The sequence below is a fragment of the Dromaius novaehollandiae genome, chromosome 23, assembly GCF_036370855.1.
Source record: "Dromaius novaehollandiae isolate bDroNov1 chromosome 23, bDroNov1.hap1, whole genome shotgun sequence".
Lineage (NCBI taxonomy): Eukaryota > Metazoa > Chordata > Aves > Casuariiformes > Dromaiidae > Dromaius > Dromaius novaehollandiae.
In genome coordinates, this window is record NC_088120.1 from 1,663,702 (window position 1) to 1,685,605 (window position 21,904).

A 21,904-nucleotide genomic window follows, 5' to 3' on the forward strand; every position below is an offset into this window, starting at 1 on the left:
GTGGCACTGAGGCTGCTGTGACATCACAAGCACAGCCAGCAGCCATGAGCCTGCCACTGGCAGAGGAGGCACTGAGGCTGCTGTGACATCACAAGCACAGCCAGCAGCCATGAGCCTGCCACTGGCAGAGGAGGCACTGAGGCTGCTGTGACCTCACCAGCACAGCCAGCAGCCAGGAGCCTGATACTGGCCTGGGAGGCACTGAGGCTGCTGTGACCTCACAATCACAGCCAGCAGGAGGCGCTGGACACTAACCTATGAGGCACTGAGTCTGCTGTGACCTCACAAGCAGAGCCAGCAGGAGACGCTGGACACTAACCTAGGAGGCACTGAGGCTGCTGTCCTCACAATCACAGACAGCAGCCATGAGCCTGCCACTGGCCTAGGAAGCATTCAGGCTTCTGTGACCTCAGAAGCACAACCAGCAGCCAGGAGCCTGCCACTGGTCTAGGAGGCATTCAGGCTGCTGTGACGTCAGAAGCACAGCCAGCAGCCATGAGCCTGCCACTGGCCTAGGAGGCACTGAGGCTGCTGTGACTTCACATGCGCAGCCAGCAGCCATGAGCATGGCACTATCCACGGAGACACTGAGGCTGCTGTGACCTCAGAAGCATAGCCAGCAGCCATGAGCCTGACACTGGCAGAGGAGGCACTCAGACTGCTGTGACCTCACAAGCACAGCCAGCAGCCATGAGCCTGCCACGGGCCTCGGAGGCACTCAGGCTGCTGTGATGTCACAAGCACAGCCAACAGCCAGGAGCCTGATATTGGCCTGGGAGGCACTGAGGCTGCTGTGACCTCACAAGCACAGCCAGCAGCCATGAGCCTGCCACTGGCAGAGGAGGCACTGAGGCTGCTGTGACCTCACAAGCACAGCCAGCAGCCATGAGCCTGATATTGGCCTGGGAGGCACTGAGGCTGCTGTGACCTCACAAGCACAGCCAGCAGCCATGAGACTGCCACTGGCCTCAGAGGCACTGAGTCTGCTGTGACGTCACAAGCACAGCCAGCAGCCATGAGCCTGCCACGGGCCTAGGAGGCACTGAGTCTGCTGTGACGTCACAAGCACAGCCAGCAGCCAGGAGCCTGATATTGGCCTGGGAGGCACGGAGTCTGCTGTGACCTCACAAGCAGAGCCAGCAGGGGACGCTGGACACTAAACTATGAGGAACTGAGGCTGCTGTGACGTCACAAGCACAGCCAGCAGCCATGAGACTGCCACTGGCAGAGGAGGCACTGAGGCTGCTGTGACCTCACAAGCACAGCCAGCAGCCATGAGCCTGATATTGGCCTGGGAGGCACTGATGCTGCTGTGACGTCACAAGCACAGCCAGCAGCCATGAGACTGCCACTGGCCTCAGAGGCACTGAGGCTGCTGTGACCTCACAAGCACAGCCAGCAGCCATGAGCCTGCCACGGGTCTAGGAGGCACTGAGTCTGCTGTGACGTCACAAGCACAGCCAGCAGCCAGGAGCCTGAAATTGGCCTGGGAGGCACGGAGTCTGCTGTGACCTCACAAGCACAGCCAGCAGGGGGCGCTGGCCAGTAACTTATGAGGAACTGAGTCTGCTGTGACCTCACAAGCAGAGCCAGCAGGGGACACTGGACACTAAACGATGAGGCACTGATGCCGCTGTGACCTCACAATCATAGCCACCAACCATGAGCCTGCCACTGGCCTAGGAGGCATTCAGGCTTCTGTGACCTCAGAAGCACAGCCAGCAGCCAGGAGACTGCCACTGGCCTCGGAGGCACTCAGGCTGCTGTGACGTCACAAGCACAGCCAGCAGCCATGAGCCTTCCACTGGTCTAGATGGCACTGAGGCTGCTGTGACCTCAGAAGCACAGCCAGCAGCCATGAGACTGCCACTGGCCTAGGAGGCACTCAGGCTGCTGTGACGTCACAAGCACAGCCAACAGCCAGGAGCCTGATATTGGCCTGGGACGCACTGAGGCTGCTGTGACGTCACAAGCACAGCCAGCAGCCAGGAGCCTGATATTGGCCTGGGAGGCACTGAGGCTGCTGTGACCTCACAAGCACAGCCAGGAGGGGGCACTGGACACTAACTTTTCAGGCACTGAGTCTGCTGTGACCTCACAAGCACAGCCAGCAGGGGACGCTGGACACTAAACGATGAGGCACTGATGCTGCTGTGACCTCACAATCATAGCCACCAACCATGAGCCTGCCACTGGCCTAGGAGGCATTCAGGCTTCTGTGACCTCAGAAGCACAGCCAGCAGCCATGAGACAGCCACTGTCAGAGGAGGCACTGAGGATGCTGTGACGTCACAACCACAGCCAGCAGCCATGAGCCTTCCACTGGCCTAGATGGTACTGAGGCTGCTGTGACCACACAAGCACAGCCAGCAGCCAGGAGCCTGTCACTGGCCTCAGAGGCACTGAGCCTGGTGTGACATCAGAAGCACAGCCAGCAGCCATGAGACTGCCACTGGCAGAGGAGGCACTCAGGCTGCTGTGACGTCACAAGCACAGCCAACAGCCAGGAGCCTGATATTGGCCTGGGAGGCACTCAGGCTGCTGTGACGTCACAAGCACAGCCAGCAGCCAGGAGCCTGATATTGGCCTGGGACGCACTGAGGCTGCTGTGAAGTCACAAGCACAGCCAGCACCCATGAGCCTGCCACGGGCCAAGGAGGGACTCAGGCTGCTGTGATGTCACAAGCACAGCCAGCAGCCATGAGCCTGCCACTGGCAGAGGAGGCACTGAGGCTGCTGTGACCTCACCAGCACAGCCAGCAGCCAGGAGCCTGATACTGGCCTGGGAGGCACTGAGGCTGCTGTGACCTCACAAGCACAGCCAGCAGGAGGCGCTGGACACTAACCTATGAGGCACTGAGTCTGCTGTGACCTCACAAGCAGAGCCAGCAGGGGACGCTGGACACTAACCTAGGAGGCACTGAGGCTGCTGTGTCCTCACAATCACAGACAGCAGCCATGAGCCTGCCACTGGCCTAGGAAGCATTCAGGCTTCTGTGACCTCAGAAGCACAGCCAGGAGCCAGGAGCCTGCCACTGGTCTAGGAGGCATTCAGGCTGCTGTGACCTCACAAGCACAGCCAGCAGCCATGAGCCTGCCACTGGCCTAGGAGGCACTGAGGCTGCTGTGACTTCACAAGCACAGCCAGCAGCCATGAGCATGGCACTGTCCACGGAGACACTGAGGCTGCTGTGACCTCAGAAGCATAGCCAGCAGCCATGAGCCTGACACTGGCAGAGGAGGCATTCAGGCTGCTGTGACCTCACAAGCACAGCCAGCAGCCATGAGCCTGATACTGGCCTGAGAGGCATTCAGGCTGCTGTGACCTCACAAGCACAGCCAGCCGGGGGCGCTGGACACTAACTTTTGAGGCACTGAGTCTGCTGTGACCTCACAAGCACAGCCAGCAGGGGACTCTGGACACTAAACGATGAGGCACTGAGGCTGCTGGGACCTCACAAGCACAGCCAGCAGCCATGAGCCTGCCACTGGCCCAGGAGGCATTCAGTCTGCTGTGACCTCACAAGAACAGCCAGCAGCCATGAGCATGGCACTGTCCTCGGAGGCACTGAGGCTGCTGTGACGTCACAAGCACAGCCAGCAGCCATGAGACTGCCACTGGCCTTTGAGGCACTGAGGCTGCTGTGACCTCACAAGCACAGCCAGCAGCAATGAGCATGATGCTGGCCTGTGAGGCTCTGAGGCTGGTGTGACCTCACAAGCACAGCCAGCAGGGGGCGCTGCACACTAACCTATGAGGAACTGAGTCTGCTGTGACCTCACAAGCAGAGCCAGCAGGGGGCGCTGGACACTAACCAATGAGGCACTGAGGCTGCTGTGACCTCACAAGCACAGCCAGCAGCCATGAGACTGCCACTGGCCTCAGAGGCACTGAGGCTGCTGTGACGTCACAAGCACAGCAAGGAGCCATGAGACTGCCACTGGCCTAGGAGGCACTGAGGCTACTGTGACCTCACAAGCACAGCCAGCAGCGGACGCTGGACACTAAACAATCAGGCACTGAGGCTGCTGTGACGTCTGAAGCACAGCCAGCAGCCATGAGCCTGCCAGTGGCCTCAGAGGCATTCAGGCTTGTGTGACCTCAGAAGCACAGCCATCAGCCAGGAGCCTGATACTGGCCTGTGAGGCACTGAGGCTGCTGTGACCTCACAAGCACAGCCAGCAGCCATGAGCCTGATACTGGCATGTGAGGCACTGAGGCTGCTGTGACCTCACAAGCAGAGCCAGCAGGGGGCGCTGGACACTAAGATATGAGGCACTGGGGCTGCTGTGATCTCACAAGCACAGCCAGCAGCCATGAGCCTACCAATGCCCTGGGAGGCACTGAGGCTGCTGTGACCTCACAAGCACAGCCAGCAGCCATGAGACTGCCACTGGCCTCAGAGGCACTCAGGCTGCTGTGACCTCACAAGCGCAGCCAGCAGCCAGGAGCCTGATAGTGGCCTGGGAGGCACTGAGGCTGCTGTGCCCTCACAAGCAGAGCCAGCAGGGGACGCTGGACACTAAACGATGAGGCACAGAGGCTGCTGTGACCTCACAATCACAGCCAGCAGCCAGGAGCCTGCCACGGGCCTAGGAGGCACTCAGGCTGCTGTGACGTCACAAGCACAGCCAGCAGCCAGGAGCCTGATATTGGCCTGGGAGACACTGAGGCTGCTGTGACCGCACAAGCACAGCCAGCAGGGGGCGCTGGACACTAACCTAGGAGGCACTGAGTCTGCTGTGACCTCACAAGCAGAGCCAGCAGGTGGCGCTGGACACTAACCTATGAGACACTGAGGCTGCTGTGACCTCACAATCACAGCCAGCAGCCCTGAGCCTGCCACTGGCCTCGGAGGCATTCAGGCTGCTGTGACCTCACAAGCACAGTCAGCAGCCATGAGCATGGCACTATCCACAGAGACACTGAGGCTGCTGTGACCTCAGAAGCACAGCCAGCAGGGGGCGCTGGACACTAACCTAGGAGGCACTGAGTCTGCTGTGACCTCACAAGCACAGCCAGCAGCCAGGAGCCTGATATTGGCCTGGGAGGCACTGAGGCTGCTGTGACCTCAGAAGCAGAGCCAGCAGCCATGAGACTGCCACTGGCCTCAGAGGCACTGAGGCTACTATGACCTCACAAGCACAGCCAGCAGCCATGAGACTGCCACTGGCAGAGGAGGCATTCAGGCTGCTGTGACCTCAGAAGCACAGCCACCAGCCATGAGCCTGATACTGGCCTCAGAGGCACTCAGGCTGCTGTGACATCACAAGCACAGCCAGCAGCCATGAGCCTGCCATGGGCCTAGGAGGCACTGAGGCTGCTGTGACCTCACAAGCACAGCCAGCAGCCAGGAGCCTGATATTGGCCTGGGAGGCACTGATGCTGCTGTGACCTCATAAGCACAGCCCGCAGGGGGCGCTGGACACTAACCTATGAGGCACTGAGTCTGCTGTGACCTCACAAGCAGAGCCAGCATCCGTGAGACTGCCACTGGCAGAAGAGGCACTGAGGCTTCTGTAACCTCACAAGCACAGTCAGCAGCCATGAGACTGCCACTGGCCAAGGAGGCACTGAGGCTGCTGTGACGTCACAAGCACAGCCAGCAGCCATGAGCCTGCCACGGGCCTAGGAGGCACTCAGGCTGCTGTGACGTCACAAGCACAGCCAGCAGCCAGGAGCCTGATATTGGCCTGGGAGGCACTGAGGCTGCTGTGACCGCACAAGCACAGTCAGCAGCCATGAGCATGGCACTATCCACAGAGACACTGAGGCTGCTGTGACCTCAGAAGCACAGCCAGCAGCCATGAGCCTGCCACTGGCAGAGGAGGCACTGAGGTTGCTGTGACCTCAGAAGCACAGCCAGCAGCGGGCACTGGAGATAACCTATGAGGCCCTGAGTCTGCTGTTACCACACAAGCACAGCCAGTAGGGGGCGATGGACACTAACCTAGGAGGCACTGAGGCTGCTGTGACCTCACAAGCAGAGCCAGCAGGGGACGCTGGACAGTAAGCTATGAGGCACTGAGGCTGCTGTGACCTCACAATCCCAGCCAGCAGCCATGAGCCTGCCACTGGCCTCGGAGGCATTCAGGCTACTGTAACCTCACAAGCACAGCCAGCAGCCATGAGCCTGAGACTGGCCTGTGAGGCACTGAGGTTGCTGTGACCTCAAAGCACAGTCAGCAGCCATGAGCATGGCACTATCCACAGAGACATTCAGGCTGCTGTGACCTCAGAAGCACAGCCAGCAGCCATGAGCCTGACGCTGGCAGAGGAGGCACTGAGGCTGCTGTGACCACACAAGCACAGCCAGCAGCCAGGAGCCAGATATTGGCCTGGGAGTCAGTGATGCTGCTGTGACCTCACAAGCAGAGCCAGCAGGAGACGCTGGACACTAAGCTATGAGGCACTGAGGCTGCTGTGACGTCACAAGGACAGCCAGCAGCCATGAGCCTGCCACTGGCCTAGGAGGCATTCAGGCTGCTGTGACCTCACAATCACAGCCAGCAGCCATGTGCCTGCTACTGCAGAGGAGGCACTGAGGCTTCTGTGACCTCACAAGCACAGCCAGCAGCCATGAGACTGCCACTGGCCTGAGAGGCACTGAGGCTGCTGTGACCTCACAAGCACAGCCAGCAGCCATGAGCCTGCCACTGGCCTAGGAGGCACTCAGGCTGCTGTGACCTCACAAGCACAGCCAGCAGCCATGAGCCTGATGCTGGCCTAGGAGGCACTGACTCTGCTGTGACGTCACAAGCACAGCCAGCAGCCTTGAGCATGGCACTGGCCTCAGAGGCACTGAGGCTGCTGTGACCTCACAAACACAGCCAGCAGCCATGAGCCTGATACTGGCCTGTGAGGCACTGAGGCTGGTGTGACCTCACAAGCACAGCCAGCAGAGGGAAGTGTACAGTAACTTTTGCGGCACTGAGTCTGCTGTGACCTCACAATCATAGCCAGCAGCCATGAGCCTGCCACTGCCCCGGGAGGCATTCAGGCTGCTGTGACGTCACAAGCACAGCCAGCAGCCATGAGCCTGCCACTGGCCTGGGAGGCATTCAGGCTGCTGTGACCTCACAAGCACAGACAGCAGCCATGAGCCTGATACTGGCCTAGGAGGCACTGAGGCTGCTGTGACGGCACAAGCACAGCCAGCAGCCATGAGCCTGCCACTGGCAGAGGAGGCACTGAGACTGCTGTGACGTCACAAGCACAGCCAGCAGCCATGAGCCTGATATTGGCCTGGGAGGCACTGAGGCTGCTGTGACATCACAAGCACAGCCAGCAGCCATGAGCCTGCCACTGGCAGAGGAGGCACTGAGGCTGCTGTGACGTCACAAGCACAGCCAGCAGCCATGAGACTCCCACTGGCCTCAGAGGCACTGAGGCTGCTGTGACCTCACAAGCAGAGCCAGCAGGGGACGCTGGACACTAAACTATGAGGAAATGAGGCTGCTGTGACGTCACAAGCACAGCCAGCAGCCATGAGCCTGCCACTGGCAGAGGAGGACCTGAGGCTGCTGTGACTTCACAAGCACAGCCAGCAGCCATGAGCCTGATATTGGCCTGGGAGGCACTGAGGCTGCTGTGACCTCACAAGCACAGCCAGCAGCCATGAGACTGCCACTGGCCTCAGAGGCACTGAGGCTGCTGTGACGTCACAAGCACAGCCAGCAGCCAGGAGGCTGCCACGGGCCTAGGAGGCACTGAGTCTGCTGTGACGTCACAAGCACAGCCAGCAGCCAGGAGCCTGAAATTGGCCTGGGAGGCACGGAGTCTGCTGTGACCTCACAAGCACAGCCAGCAGGGGGCGCTGGCCAGTAACTTATGAGGAACTGAGTCTGCTGTGACCTCACAAGCAGAGCCAGCAGGGGACACTGGACACTTAACGATGAGGCACTGATGCCGCTGTGACCTCACAATCATAGCCACCAACCATGAGCCTGCCACTGGCCTAGGAGGCATTCAGGCTTCTGTGACCTCAGAAGCACAGCCAGCAGCCAGGAGACTGCCACTGGCCTCGGAGGCACTCAGGCTGCTGTGACGTCACAAGCACAGCCAGCAGCCATGAGCCATCCACTGGTCTAGATGGCACTGAGGCTGCTGTGACCTCAGAAGCACAGCCAGCAGCCATGAGACTGCCACTGACCTAGGAGGCACTCAGGCTGCTGTGACGTCACAAGCACAGCCAACAGCCAGGAGCCTGATATTGGCCTGGGACGCACTGAGGCTGCTGTGACGTCACAAGCACAGCCAGCAGCCGGGAGCCTGATATTGGCCTGGGACGCACTGAGGCTGCTGTGAAGTCACAAGCACAGCCAGCACCCATGAGCCTGCCACGGGCCAAGGAGGGACCCAGGCTGCTGTGTTGTCACAAGCACAGCCAGCAGCCAGGAGCCTGCCACGGGCCTAGGAGGCACTCAGGCTGCTGTGACGTCACAAGCACAGCCAACAGCCAGGAGCCTGATATTGGCCTGTGAGGCACTGAGGCTGCTGTGACGTCACATGCACAGCCAGCAGCCAGGAGCCTGCCACGGGCCTGGGAGGCACTCAGGCTGCTGTGACGTCACAAGCACAGCCAACAGCCAGGAGCCTGATATTGGCCTGGGAGGCACTGAGGCTACTGTGACCTCACAAGCCCAGCCAGCAGCCATGAGACTGCCACTGGCCTAGGAGGCATTCAGGCTGCTGTGACCTCACAAGCACAGACAGCAGCCATGAGCCTGATACTGGCCTAGGAGGCACTGAGGCTGCTGTGACGTCACAAGCACAGCCAGCAGCCATGAGACTCCCACTGGCCTCAGAGGCACTGAGGCTGCTGTGACCTCACAAGCACAGCCAGCAGCCATGAGCCTGATATTGGCCTGGGAGGCACTGAGGCTTCTGTGACCTCACAAGCACAGCCAGCAGCCATGAGACTGCCACTGGCAGAGGAGGCACTGAGGCTGCTGTGACCTCACAAGCACAGCCAGCAGCCATGAGCCTGACACTGGCAGAGGAGGCACTGAGTCTGCTGTGACGTCACAAGCACAACCAGCAGCCATGAGCCTGCCACTGGCCTAGAAGGCATTCAGGCTGCTGTGACCTCACAAGCACAGCCAGCAGCCATGAGCCTGATACTGGCCTAGGAGGCACTGAGGCTGTTGTGACGTCACAAGCACAGCCAGCAGCCTTGAGCCTGCCACTGGCCTGGGAGGCATTCAGGCTGCTGTGACCTCACAAGCACAGCCAGCAGCCATGAGCCTGATACTGGCCTGTGAGGCACTGAGGCTGCTCTGACCTCACAAGCACAGCCAGCAGGGGACACTGGACACTAACCTATGAGGCACTGAGGCTGCTGTGACCTCACAATCCCAGCCAGCAGCCATGAGCCTGCCACTGGCCTCAGAGGCATTGAGGTTGCTGTGACCTCAGAAGCACAGCCAGCAGCCATGAGCCTGATACTGGCCTCAGTGGCACTGAGGCTGCTGTGACATCACAAGCACAGCCAGCAGCCATGAGCCTGCCAGTGGCAGAGGAGGCACTGAGGCTGCTGTGACATCACAAGCACAGCCAGCAGCCATGAGCCTGCCACTGGCAGAGGAGGCACTGAGGCTGCTGTGACCTCACCAGCACAGCCAGCAGCCAGGAGCCTGATACTGGCCTGGGAGGCACTGAGGCTGCTGTGACCTCACAATCACAGCCAGCAGGAGGCGCTGGACACTAACCTATGAGGCACTGAGTCTGCTGTGACCTCACAAGCAGAGCCAGCAGGGGACGCTGGACACTAACCTAGGAGGCACTGAGGCTGCTGTCCTCACAATCACAGACAGCAGCCATGAGCCTGCCACTGGCCTAGGAAGCATTCAGGCTTCTGTGACCTCAGAAGCACAACCAGCAGCCAGGAGCCTGCCACTGGTCTAGGAGGCATTCAGGCTGCTGTGACGTCAGAAGCACAGCCAGCAGCCATGAGCCTGCCACTGGCCTAGGAGGCACTGAGGCTGCTGTGACTTCACATGCGCAGCCAGCAGCCATGAGCATGGCACTATCCACGGAGACACTGAGTCTGCTGTGACCTCAGAAGCATAGCCAGCAGCCATGAGCCTGACACTGGCAGAGGAGGCACTCAGACTGCTGTGACCTCACAAGCACAGCCAGCAGCCATGAGCCTGCCACGGGCCTCGGAGGCACTCAGGCTGCTGTGATGTCACAAGCACAGCCAACAGCCAGGAGCCTGATATTGGCCTGGGAGGCACTGAGGCTGCTGTGACCTCACAAGCACAGCCAGCAGCCATGAGCCTGCCACTGGCAGAGGAGGCACTGAGGCTGCTGTGACCTCACAAGCACAGCCAGCAGCCATGAGCCTGATATTGGCCTGGGAGGCACTGAGGCTGCTGTGACCTCACAAGCACAGCCAGCAGCCATGAGACTGCCACTGGCCTCAGAGGCACTGAGTCTGCTGTGACGTCACAAGCACAGCCAGCAGCCATGAGCCTGCCACGGGCCTAGGAGGCACTGAGTCTGCTGTGACGTCACAAGCACAGCCAGCAGCCAGGAGCCTGATATTGGCCTGGGAGGCACGGAGTCTGCTGTGACCTCACAAGCAGAGCCAGCAGGGGACGCTGGACACTAAACTATGAGGAACTGAGGCTGCTGTGACGTCACAAGCACAGCCAGCAGCCATGAGACTGCCACTGGCAGAGGAGGCACTGAGGCTGCTGTGACCTCACAAGCACAGCCAGCAGCCATGAGCCTGATATTGGCCTGGGAGGCACTGAGGCTGCTGTGACGTCACAAGCACAGCCAGCAGCCATGAGACTGCCACTGGCCTCAGAGGCACTGAGGCTGCTGTGACCTCACAAGCACAGCCAGCAGCCATGAGCCTGCCACGGGCCTAGGAGGCACTGAGTCTGCTGTGACGTCACAAGCACAGCCAGCAGCCAGGAGCCTGAAATTGGCCTGGGAGGCACGGAGTCTGCTGTGACCTCACAAGCACAGCCAGCAGGGGGCGCTGGCCAGTAACTTATGAGGAACTGAGTCTGCTGTGACCTCACAAGCAGAGCCAGCAGGGGACACTGGACACTAAACGATGAGGCACTGATGCCGCTGTGACCTCACAATCATAGCCACCAACCATGAGCCTGCCACTGGCCTAGGAGGCATTCAGGCTTCTGTGACCTCAGAAGCACAGCCAGCAGCCAGGAGACTGCCACTGGCCTCGGAGGCACTCAGGCTGCTGTGACGTCACAAGCACAGCCAGCAGCCATGAGCCTTCCACTGGTCTAGATGGCACTGAGGCTGCTGTGACCTCAGAAGCACAGCCAGCAGCCATGAGACTGCCACTGGCCTAGGAGGCACTCAGGCTGCTGTGACGTCACAAGCACAGCCAACAGCCAGGAGCCTGATATTGGCCTGGGACGCACTGAGGCTGCTGTGACGTCACAAGCACAGCCAGCAGCCAGGAGCCTGATATTGGCCTGGGAGGCACTGAGGCTGCTGTGACCTCACAAGCACAGCCAGGAGGGGGCACTGGACACTAACTTTTCAGGCACTGAGTCTGCTGTGACCTCACAAGCACAGCCAGCAGGGGACGCTGGACACTAAACGATGAGGCACTGATGCTGCTGTGACCTCACAATCATAGCCACCAACCATGAGCCTGCCACTGGCCTAGGAGGCATTCAGGCTTCTGTGACCTCACAAGCACAGCCAGCAGCCATGAGACAGCCACTGTCAGAGGAGGCACTGAGGATGCTGTGACGTCACAACCACAGCCAGCAGCCATGAGCCTTCCACTGGCCTAGATGGTACTGAGGCTGCTGTGACCACACAAGCACAGCCAGCAGCCAGGAGCCTGTCACTGGCCTCAGAGGCACTGAGCCTGGTGTGACATCAGAAGCACAGCCAGCAGCCATGAGACTGCCACTGGCCTAGGAGGCACTCAGGCTGCTGTGACGTCACAAGCACAGCCAACAGCCAGGAGCCTGATATTGGCCTGGGAGGCACTCAGGCTGCTGTGACGTCACAAGCACAGCCAGCAGCCAGGAGCCTGATATTGGCCTGGGACGCACTGAGGCTGCTGTGAAGTCACAAGCACAGCCAGCACCCATGAGCCTGCCACGGGCCAAGGAGGGACTCAGGCTGCTGTGATGTCACAAGCACAGCCAGCAGCCATGAGCCTGCCACTGGCAGAGGAGGCACTGAGGCTGCTGTGACCTCACCAGCACAGCCAGCAGCCAGGAGCCTGATACTGGCCTGGGAGGCACTGAGGCTGCTGTGACCTCACAACCACAGCCAGCAGGAGGCGCTGGACACTAACCTATGAGGCACTGAGTCTGCTGTGACCTCACAAGCAGAGCCAGCAGGGGACGCTGGACACTAACCTAGGAGGCACTGAGGCTGCTGTGTCCTCACAATCACAGACAGCAGCCATGAGCCTGCCACTGGCCTAGGAAGCATTCAGGCTTCTGTGACCTCAGAAGCACAGCCAGGAGCCAGGAGCCTGCCACTGGTCTAGGAGGCATTCAGGCTGCTGTGACCTCACAAGCACAGCCAGCAGCCATGAGCCTGCCACTGGCCTAGGAGGCACTGAGGCTGCTGTGACTTCACAAGCACAGCCAGCAGCCATGAGCATGGCACTGTCCACGGAGACACTGAGGCTGCTGTGACCTCAGAAGCATAGCCAGCAGCCATGAGCCTGACACTGGCAGAGGAGGCACTCAGACTGCTGTGACCTCACAAGCACAGCCAGCAGCCATGAGCCTGCCACGGGCCTAGGAGGCACTCAGGCTGCTGTGATGTCACAAGCACAGCCAACAGCCATGAGACTGCCACTGGCCTCAGAGGCACTGAGGCTGCTGTGACGTCACAAGCACAGCCAGCAGCCATGAGCCTGCCACGGGCATAGGAGGCACTGAGTCTGCTGTGACGTCACAAGCACAGCCAGCAGCCAGGAGCCTGACATTGGCCTGGGAGGCACGGAGTCTGCTGTGACCTCACAAGCAGAGCCAGCAGGGGACGCTGGACACTAAACTATGAGGAACTGAGGCTGCTGTGACGTCACAAGCACAGCCAGCAGCCAGGAGCCTGCCACTGGCAGAGGAGGCACTGAGGCTGCTGTGACGTCACAAGCACAGCCAGCAGCCATGAGCCTGATATTGGCCTGGGAGGCACTGAGTCTGCTGTAACCTCACGAGCACAGGCAGTAGGGGGCGCCGGACACTAAACTATGAGGCACTGTGGCTGCTGTGACCTCACAAGCACAGCCAGCAGCCATGAGACTGCCACTGGCAGAGGAGGCACTGAGGCTTCTGTGACCTCACAAGCACAGCCAGCAGCCCTGAGACTGCCACTGGCCTGGGAGGCACTCAGGTTGCTGTGACGTCACAAGCACAGCCAGCAGCCATGAGCATGGCACAGGCCTAGGAGGCAATGAGGTTGCTGTGACCTCACAAGCACAGCCAGCAGGGGGCGCTGGACACTAACCTATGAGGCACTGAGGCTGCTGTCACCTCAGAATCACAGCCAGCAGGGGACGCTGGACACTAAACTGTGAGGCACTGAGGCTGCTGTGACCTCACAATGAAAGCCAGCAGCCATGAGCCTGCCACTGGCCTAGGAGGCATTCAGGCTTCTGTGACCTCACAAGCACAGCCAGCAGCCATGAGCCTGATACTGGCCTGAGAGGCACTGAGGCTGCTGTGACCTCAAAAGCACAGTCAGCAGCCATGAGCATGGCACTATCCACAGAGACACTTAGGCTGCTGTGACCTCAGAAGCACAGCCAGCAGCCATGAGCCTGCCACTGGCAGAGGAGGCACTGAGGTTGCTGTGACCTCAGAAGCACAGCCAGCAGCGGGCACTGGAGATAACCTATCAGGCCCTGAGTCTGCTGTTACCTCACAAGCACAGCCAGTAGGGGGGGATGGACACTAACCTATGAGGCACTGAGTCTGCTGTGACCTCACAAGCACAGCCAACAGCCAGGAGCCTGGCACTGGCAGAGGAGGCACTGAGGCTTCTGTGACCTCACAAGCACAGCCAGCAGCCATGAGACTGCCACTGGCCTCAGAGGCAGTGAGCCTCCTGTGACGCCACAAGCACAGCCAGCAGCCAGGAGCCTGCCACGGGCCTAGGAGGCACTCAGGCTGCTGTGACGTCACAAGCAGAGCCAGCAGCTAGGAGGCTGATATTGGCCTGTGAGGCACTGAGGCTGCTGTGACCTCACAGGCACAGTCAGCAGGGGACGCTGGACACCAAACTATGACGCACTGAGGCTGCTGTGACGTCACAAGCACAGCCAGCAGCCATGAGCCTGCCAGTGGCCAAGGAGGCATTCAGGATTCTGTGACCTCAGAAGCACAGCCAGCAGCCATGAGCCTGCCACTGTCAGAGGAGGCACTGAGGCTGCTGTGACCTCACAACACAGCCAGCACGGGGCACTGGAGATAACCGATCAGGCACTGAGGCTGCTGTGACCTCACAAGCACAACCAGTAGGGGGCGATGGACACTAACCAATGAGTCACTGAGTCTGCTGTGACCTCACAAGCACAGCCAGCAGCCATGAGACTGCCACTGGCCTAGGAGGCACTGAGGCTGCTGTGACGTCACAAGCACAGCCAGCAGCCATGAGCCTGCCACGGGCCTAGGAGGCATTCAGGCTGCTGTGACCTCACAAGCACAGCTAGCAGCCATGAGCCTGATACTGGCCTGAGAGGCACTGAGGTTGCTGTGACCTCAAAAGCACAGCCAGCAGCCATGAGCATGGCACTATCCACGGAGACACTGAGGCCGCTGTGACCTCAGAAGCACAGCCAGCAGCCATGACCCTGACACTGGCCTGGGAGGCACTGAGTCTGCTGTGACCTCACAAGCAGAGCCAGCAGGGGACGCTGGACACTAAACTATGAGGCACTGATGCTGCTGTGACCTCACAATCATAGCCACCAACCATGAGCCTGCCACTGGCCTAGGAGGCATTCAGGCTTCTGTGACCTCAGAAGCACAGCTAGCAGCCATGAGACAGCCACTGTCAGAGGAGGCACTGAGGCTGCTGTGACGTCACAACCACAGCCAGCAGCCATGAGCCTTCCACTGGTCTAGATGGCACTGAGGCTGCTGTGACCACACAAGCACAGCCAGCAGCCAGGAGCCTGTCACTGGCCTCAGAGGCACTGAGGCTGGTGTGACCTCACAATCACAGCCAGCAGCCATGAGACTGCCACTGGCCTAGGAGGCACTCAGGCTGCTGTGACGTCACAAGCACAGCCAACAGCCAGGAGCCTGATATTGGCCTGGGACGCACTGAGGCTGCTGTGAAGTCACAAGCACAGCCAGCACCCATGAGCCTGCCACGGGCCAAGGAGGGACTCAGGCTGCTGTGATATCACAAGCACAGCCAGCAGCCAGGAGCCTGCCACGGGCCTAGGAGGCACTGAGGCTGCTGTGACGTCACAAGCACAGCCAACAGCCAGGAGCCTGATATTGGCCTGTGAGGCACTGAGGCTGCTGTGACGTCACAAGCACAGCCAGCAGCCAGGAGCCTGCCACGGGCCAAGGAGGCACTCAGGCTGCTGTGATGTCACAAGCACAGCCAGCAGCCAGGAGCCTGATATTGGACTGGGAGGCACTGAGGCTGCTGTGACCTCACAAGCACAGCCAGAAGGGGACGCTGGACACTAAACAATCTGGCACTGAGGCTGCTGTGACCTCATAATCCCAGCCAGCAGCCATGAGACTGCCACTGGCCTAGGAGGCATTCAGGCTGCTGTGACCTCACAAGCACAGACAGCAGCCATGAGCCTGATACTGGCCTAGGAGGCACTGAGGCTGCTGTGACGGCACAAGCACAGCCAGCAGCCATGAGCCTGCCACTGGCAGAGGAGGCACTGAGACTGCTGTGACCTCACAAGCACAGCCAGCAGCCATGAGCCTGATATTGGCCTGGGAGGCACTGAGGCTGCTGTGACGTCACAAGCACAGCCAGCAGCCATGAGACTCCCACTGGCCTCAGAGGCACTGAGGCTGCTGTGACCTCACAAGCACAGCCAGCAGGGGACGTTGGACACTAAACTATGAGGAACTGAGTCTGCTGTGACGTCACAACCACAGCCAGCAGCCATGAGCCTGCCACTGGCAGAGGAGGCACTGAGGCTGCTGTGACTTCACAAGCACAGCCAGCAGCCATGAGCCTGATATTGGCCTGGGAGGCACTGAGGCTGCTGTGACCTCACAAGCATAGCCAGCAGCCATGAGACTGCCACTGGCCTCGGAGGCACTGAGGCTGCTGTGACGTCACAAGCACAGCCAGCAGCCAGGAGGCTGCCACGGGCCTAGGAGGCACTCAGGCTGCTGTGACGTCACAAGCACAGCCAGCAGCCAGGAGCCTGAAATTGGCCTGGGAGGCACGGAGTCTGCTGTGACCTCACAAGCACAGCCAGCAGGGGGCGCTGGCCAGTAACTTATGAGGAACTGAGTCTGCTGTGACCTCACAAGCAGAGCCAGCAGGGGACACTGGACACTTAACGATGAGGCACTGATGCCGCTGTGACCTCACAATCATAGCCACCAACCATAAGCCTGCCACTGGCCTAGGAGGCATTCAGGCTTCTGTGACCTCAGAAGCACAGCCAGCAGCCAGGAGACTGCCACTGGCCTCGGAGGCACTCAGGCTGCTGTGACGTCACAAGCACAGCCAGCAGCCATGAGCCATCCACTGGTCTAGACGGCACTGAGGCTGCTGTGACCTCACAAGCACAGCCAGCAGCCATGAGACTGCCACTGACCTAGGAGGCACTCAGGCTGCTGTGACGTCACAAGCACAGCCAACAGCCAGGAGCCTGATATTGGCCTGGGACGCACTGAGGCTGCTGTGACGTCACAAGCACAGCCAGCAGCCAGGAGCCTGATATTGGCCTGGGACGCACTGAGGCTGCTGTGAAGTCACAAGCACAGCCAGCACCCATGAGCCTGCCACGGGCCAAGGAGGGACTCAGGCTGCTGTGTTGTCACAAGCACAGCCAGCAGCCATGAGCCTGCCACGGGCCTAGGAGTCACTGAGGCTGCTGTGACGTCACAAGCACAGCCAACAGCCAGGAGCCTGATATTGGCCTGTGAGGCACTGAGGCTGCTGTGACGTCACAAGCACAGCCAGCAGCCAGGAGCCTGCCACGGGCCTAGGAGGCACTCAGGCTGCTGTGACGTCACAAGCACAGCCAACACCCAGGAGCCTGATATTGGCCTAGGAGGCACTGAGGCTACTGTGACCTCATAATCCCAGCCAGCAGCCATGAGACTGCCACTGGCCTAGGAGGCATTCAGGCTGCTGTGACCTCACAAGCACAGAGAGCAGCCATGAGCCTGATACTGGCCTAGGAGGCACTGAGGCTGCTGTGACGTCACAAGCACAGCCAGCAGCCATGAGCCTGCCACTGGCAGAGGAGGCACTGAGTCTGCTGTGACCTCACAAGCACAGCCAGCAGCCATGAGCCTGATATTGGCCTGGGAGGCACTGAGGCTTCTGTGACCTCACAAGCACAGCCAGCAGCCATGAGACTGCCACTGGCAGAGGAGGAACTGAGGCTGCTGTGACCTCACAAGCACAGCCAGCAGCCATGAGCCTGCCACTGGCGTAGGAGGCACTGAGGCTGCTGTGACGTCACAAGCACAGCCAGCAGCCATGAGCCTGCCACTGGCCTAGAAGGCATTCAGGCTGCTGTGACCTCACAAGCACAGCCAGCAGCCATGAGCCTGATACTGGCCTAGGAGGCACTGAGGCTGTTGTGACGTCACAAGCACAGCCAGCAGCCTTGAGCATGGCACTGGCCTCAGAGGCACTGTGGCTGCTGTGACGTCACAAGCACAGCCAGCAGCCATGAGCCTGATACTGGCCTGTGAGGCACTGAGGCTGCTGTGACCTCACAAGCACAGCCAGCAGGGGACACTGGACACTAACCTATGAGGCACTGAGGCTGCTGTGACCTCACAATCCCAGCCAGCAGCCATGAGCCTGCCACTGGCCTCAGAGGCATTCAGGCTGCTGTGACCTCAGAAGCACAGCCAGCAGCCATGAGCCTGATACTGGCCTCAGTGGCACTGAGGCTGCTGTGACATCACAAGCACAGCCAGCAGCCATGAGCCTGCCACTGGCAGAGGAGGCACTGAGGCTGCTGTGACATCACAAGCACAGCCAGCAGCCATGAGCCTGCCACTGGCAGAGGAGGCACTGAGGCTGCTGTGACCTCACCAGCACAGCCAGCAGCCAGGAGCCTGATACTGGCCTGGGAGGCACTGAGGCTGCTGTGACCTCACAAGCACAGCCAGCAGGAGGCGCTGGACACTAACCTATGAGGCACTGAGTCTGCTGTGACCTCACAAGCAGAGCCAGCAGGGGACGCTGGACACTAACCTAGGAGGCACTGAGGCTGCTGTCCTCACAATCACAGACAGCAGCCATGAGCCTGCCACTGGCCTAGGAAGCATTCAGGCTTCTGTGACCTCAGAAGCACAGCCAGCAGCCAGGAGCCTGCCACTGGTCTAGGAGGCATTCAGGCTGCTGTGACCTCACAAGCACAGCCAGCAGCCATGAGCCTGCCACTGGCCTAGGAGGCACTGAGGCTGCTGTGACTTCACATGCGCAGCCAGCAGCCATGAGCATGGCACTATCCACGGAGACACTGAGGCTGCTGTGACCTCAGAAGCATAGCCAGCAGCCATGAGCCTGACACTGGCAGAGGAGGCACTCAGACTGCTGTGACCTCACAAGCACAGCCAGCAGCCATGAGCCTGCCACGGGCCTAGGAGGCACTCAGGCTGCTGTGATGTCACAAGCACAGCCAACAGCCAGGAGCCTGATATTGGCCTGGGAGGCACTGAGTCTGCTGTGACGTCACAAGCACAGCCAGCAGCCATGAGCCTGCCACTGGCAGAGGAGGCACTGAGGCTGCTGTGACCTCACAAGCACAGCCAGCAGCCATGAGCCTGATACTGGCCTCAGTGGCACTGAGGCTGCTGTGACCTCACAAGCACAGCCAGCAGCCATGAGACTGCCACTGGCCTCAGAGGCACTGAGTCTGCTGTGACGTCACAAGCACAGCCAGCAGCCATGAGCCTGCCACGGGCCTAGGAGGCACTGAGTCTGCTGTGACGTCACAAGCACAGCCAGCAGCCAGGAGCCTGATATTGGCCTGGGAGGCACGGAGTCTGCTGTGACCTCACAAGCAGAGCCAGCAGGGGACGCTGGACACTAAACTATGAGGAACTGAGTCTGCTGTGACGTCACAAGCACAGCCAGCAGCCATGAGACTGCCACTGGCCTCAGAGGCACTGAGTCTGCTGTGACCTCACAAGCACAGCCAGCAGCCATGAGCCTGATATTGGCCTGGGAGGCACTGAGGCTGCTGTGACCTCACAAGCACAGCCAGCAGCCATGAGACTGCCACTGGCCTCAGAGGCACTGAGGCTGCTGTGACATCACAAGCACAGCCAGCAGCCATGAGCCTGCCACGGGCCTAGGAGGCACTGAGTCTGCTGTGACGTCACAAGCACAGCCAGCAGCCAGGAGCCTGAAATTGGCCTGGGAGGCACGGAGTCTGCTGTGACCTCACAAGCACAGCCAGCAGGAGGCGCTGGCCAGTAACTTATGAGGAACTGAGTCTGCTGTGACCTCACAAGCAGAGCCAGCAGGGGACACTGGACACTAAACGATGAGGCACTGATGCTGCTGTGACCTCACAATCATAGCCACCAACCATGAGCCTGCCACTGGCCTAGGAGGCATTCAGGCTTCTGTGACCTCAGAAGCACAGCCAGCAGCCATGAGACAGCCACTGTCAGAGGAGGGACTGAGGATGCTGTGACGTCACAACCACAGCCAGCAGCCATGAGCCTTCCACTGGCCTAGATGGTACTGAGGCTGCTGTGACCACACAAGCACAGCCAGCAGCCAGGAGCCTGTCACTGGCCTCAGAGGCACTGAGCCTGGTGTGACATCAGAAGCACAGCCAGCAGCCATGAGACTGCCACTGGCCTAGGAGGCACTCAGGCTGCTGTGACGTCACAAGCACAGCCAACAGCCAGGAGCCTGATATTGGCCTGGGAGGCACTCAGGCTGCTGTGACGTCACAAGCACAGCCAGCAGCCAGGAGCCTGATATTGGCCTGGGACGCACTGAGGCTGCTGTGAAGTCACAAGCACAGCCAGCACCCATGAGCCTGCCACGGGCCAAGGAGGGACTCAGGCTGCTGTGATGTCACAAGCACAGCCAGCAGCCATGAGCCTGCCACTGGCAGAGGAGGCACTGAGGCTGCTGTGACCTCACCAGCACAGCCAGCAGCCAGGAGCCTGATACTGGCCTGGGAGGCACTGAGGCTGCTGTGACCTCACAAGCACAGCCAGCAGGAGGCGCTGGACACTAACCTATGAGGCACTGAGTCTGCTGTGACCTCACAAGCAGAGCCAGCAGGGGACGCTGGACACTAACCGAGGAGGCACTGAGGCTGCTGTGTCCTCACAATCACAGACAGCAGCCATGAGCCTGCCACTGGCCTAGGAAGCATTCAGGCTTCTGTGACCTCAGAAGCACAGCCAGGAGCCAGGAGCCTGCCACTGGTCTAGGAGGCATTCAGGCTGCTGTGACCTCACAAGCACAGCCAGCAGCCATGAGCCTGCCACTGGCCTAGGAGGCACTGAGGCTGCTGTGACTTCACAAGCACAGCCAGCAGCCATGAGCATGGCACTATCCACGGAGACACTGAGGCTGCTGTGACCTCAGAAGCATAGCCAGCAGCCATGAGCCTGATATTGGCCTGGGAGGCACTGAGGCTTCTGTGACCTCACAAGCACAGCCAGCAGCCATGAGACTGCCACTGGCAGAGGAGGCACTGAGGCTGCTGTGACCTCACAAGCACAGCCAGCAGCCATGAGCCTGCCACTGGCGTAGGAGGCACTGAGTCTGCTGTGACCTCACAAGCACAGCCAGCAGCCATGAGCCTGATACTGTCCTAGGAGGCACTGAGGCTGTTGTGACGTCACAAGCACAGCCAGCAGCCTTGAGCATGGCACTGGCCTCAGAGGCACTGTGGCTGCTGTGACGTCACAAGCACAGCCAGCAGCCATGAGCCTGATACTGGCCTGTGAGGCACTGAGGCTGCTGTGACCTCACAAGCACAGCCAGCAGGGGACACTGGACACTAACCTATGAGGCACTGAGGCTGCTGTGACCTCACAATCCCAGCCAGCAGCCATGAGCCTGCCACTGGCCTCAGAGGCATTCAGGCTGCTGTGACCTCAGAAGCACAGCCAGCAGCCATGAGCCTGATACTGGCCTCAGTGGCACTGAGGCTGCTGTGACATCACAAGCACAGCCAGCAGCCATGAGCCTGCCACTGGCAGAGCAGGCACTGAGGCTGCTGTGACATCACAAGCACAGCCAGCAGCCATGAGCCTGCCACTGGCAGAGGAGGCACTGAGGCTGCTGTGACCTCACCAGCACAGCCAGCAGCCAGGAGCCTGATACTGGCCTGGGAGGCACTGAGGCTGCTGTGACCTCACAAGCACAGCCAGCAGGAGGCGCTGGACACTAACCTATGAGGCACTGAGTCTGCTGTGACCTCACAAGCAGAGCCAGCAGGGGACGCTGGACACTAACCTAGGAGGCACTGAGGCTGCTGTCCTCACAGTCACAGACAGCAGCCATGAGCCTGCCACTGGCCTAGGAAGCATTCAGGCTTCTGTGACCTCAGAAGCACAGCCAGCAGCCAGGAGCCTGCCACTGGTCTAGGAGGCATTCAGGCTGCTGTGACCTCACAAGCACAGCCAGCAGCCATGAGCCTGCCACTGGCCTAGGAGGCACTGAGGCTGCTGTGACTTCACAAGCACAGCCAGCAGCCATGAGCATGGCACTATCCACGGAGACACTGAG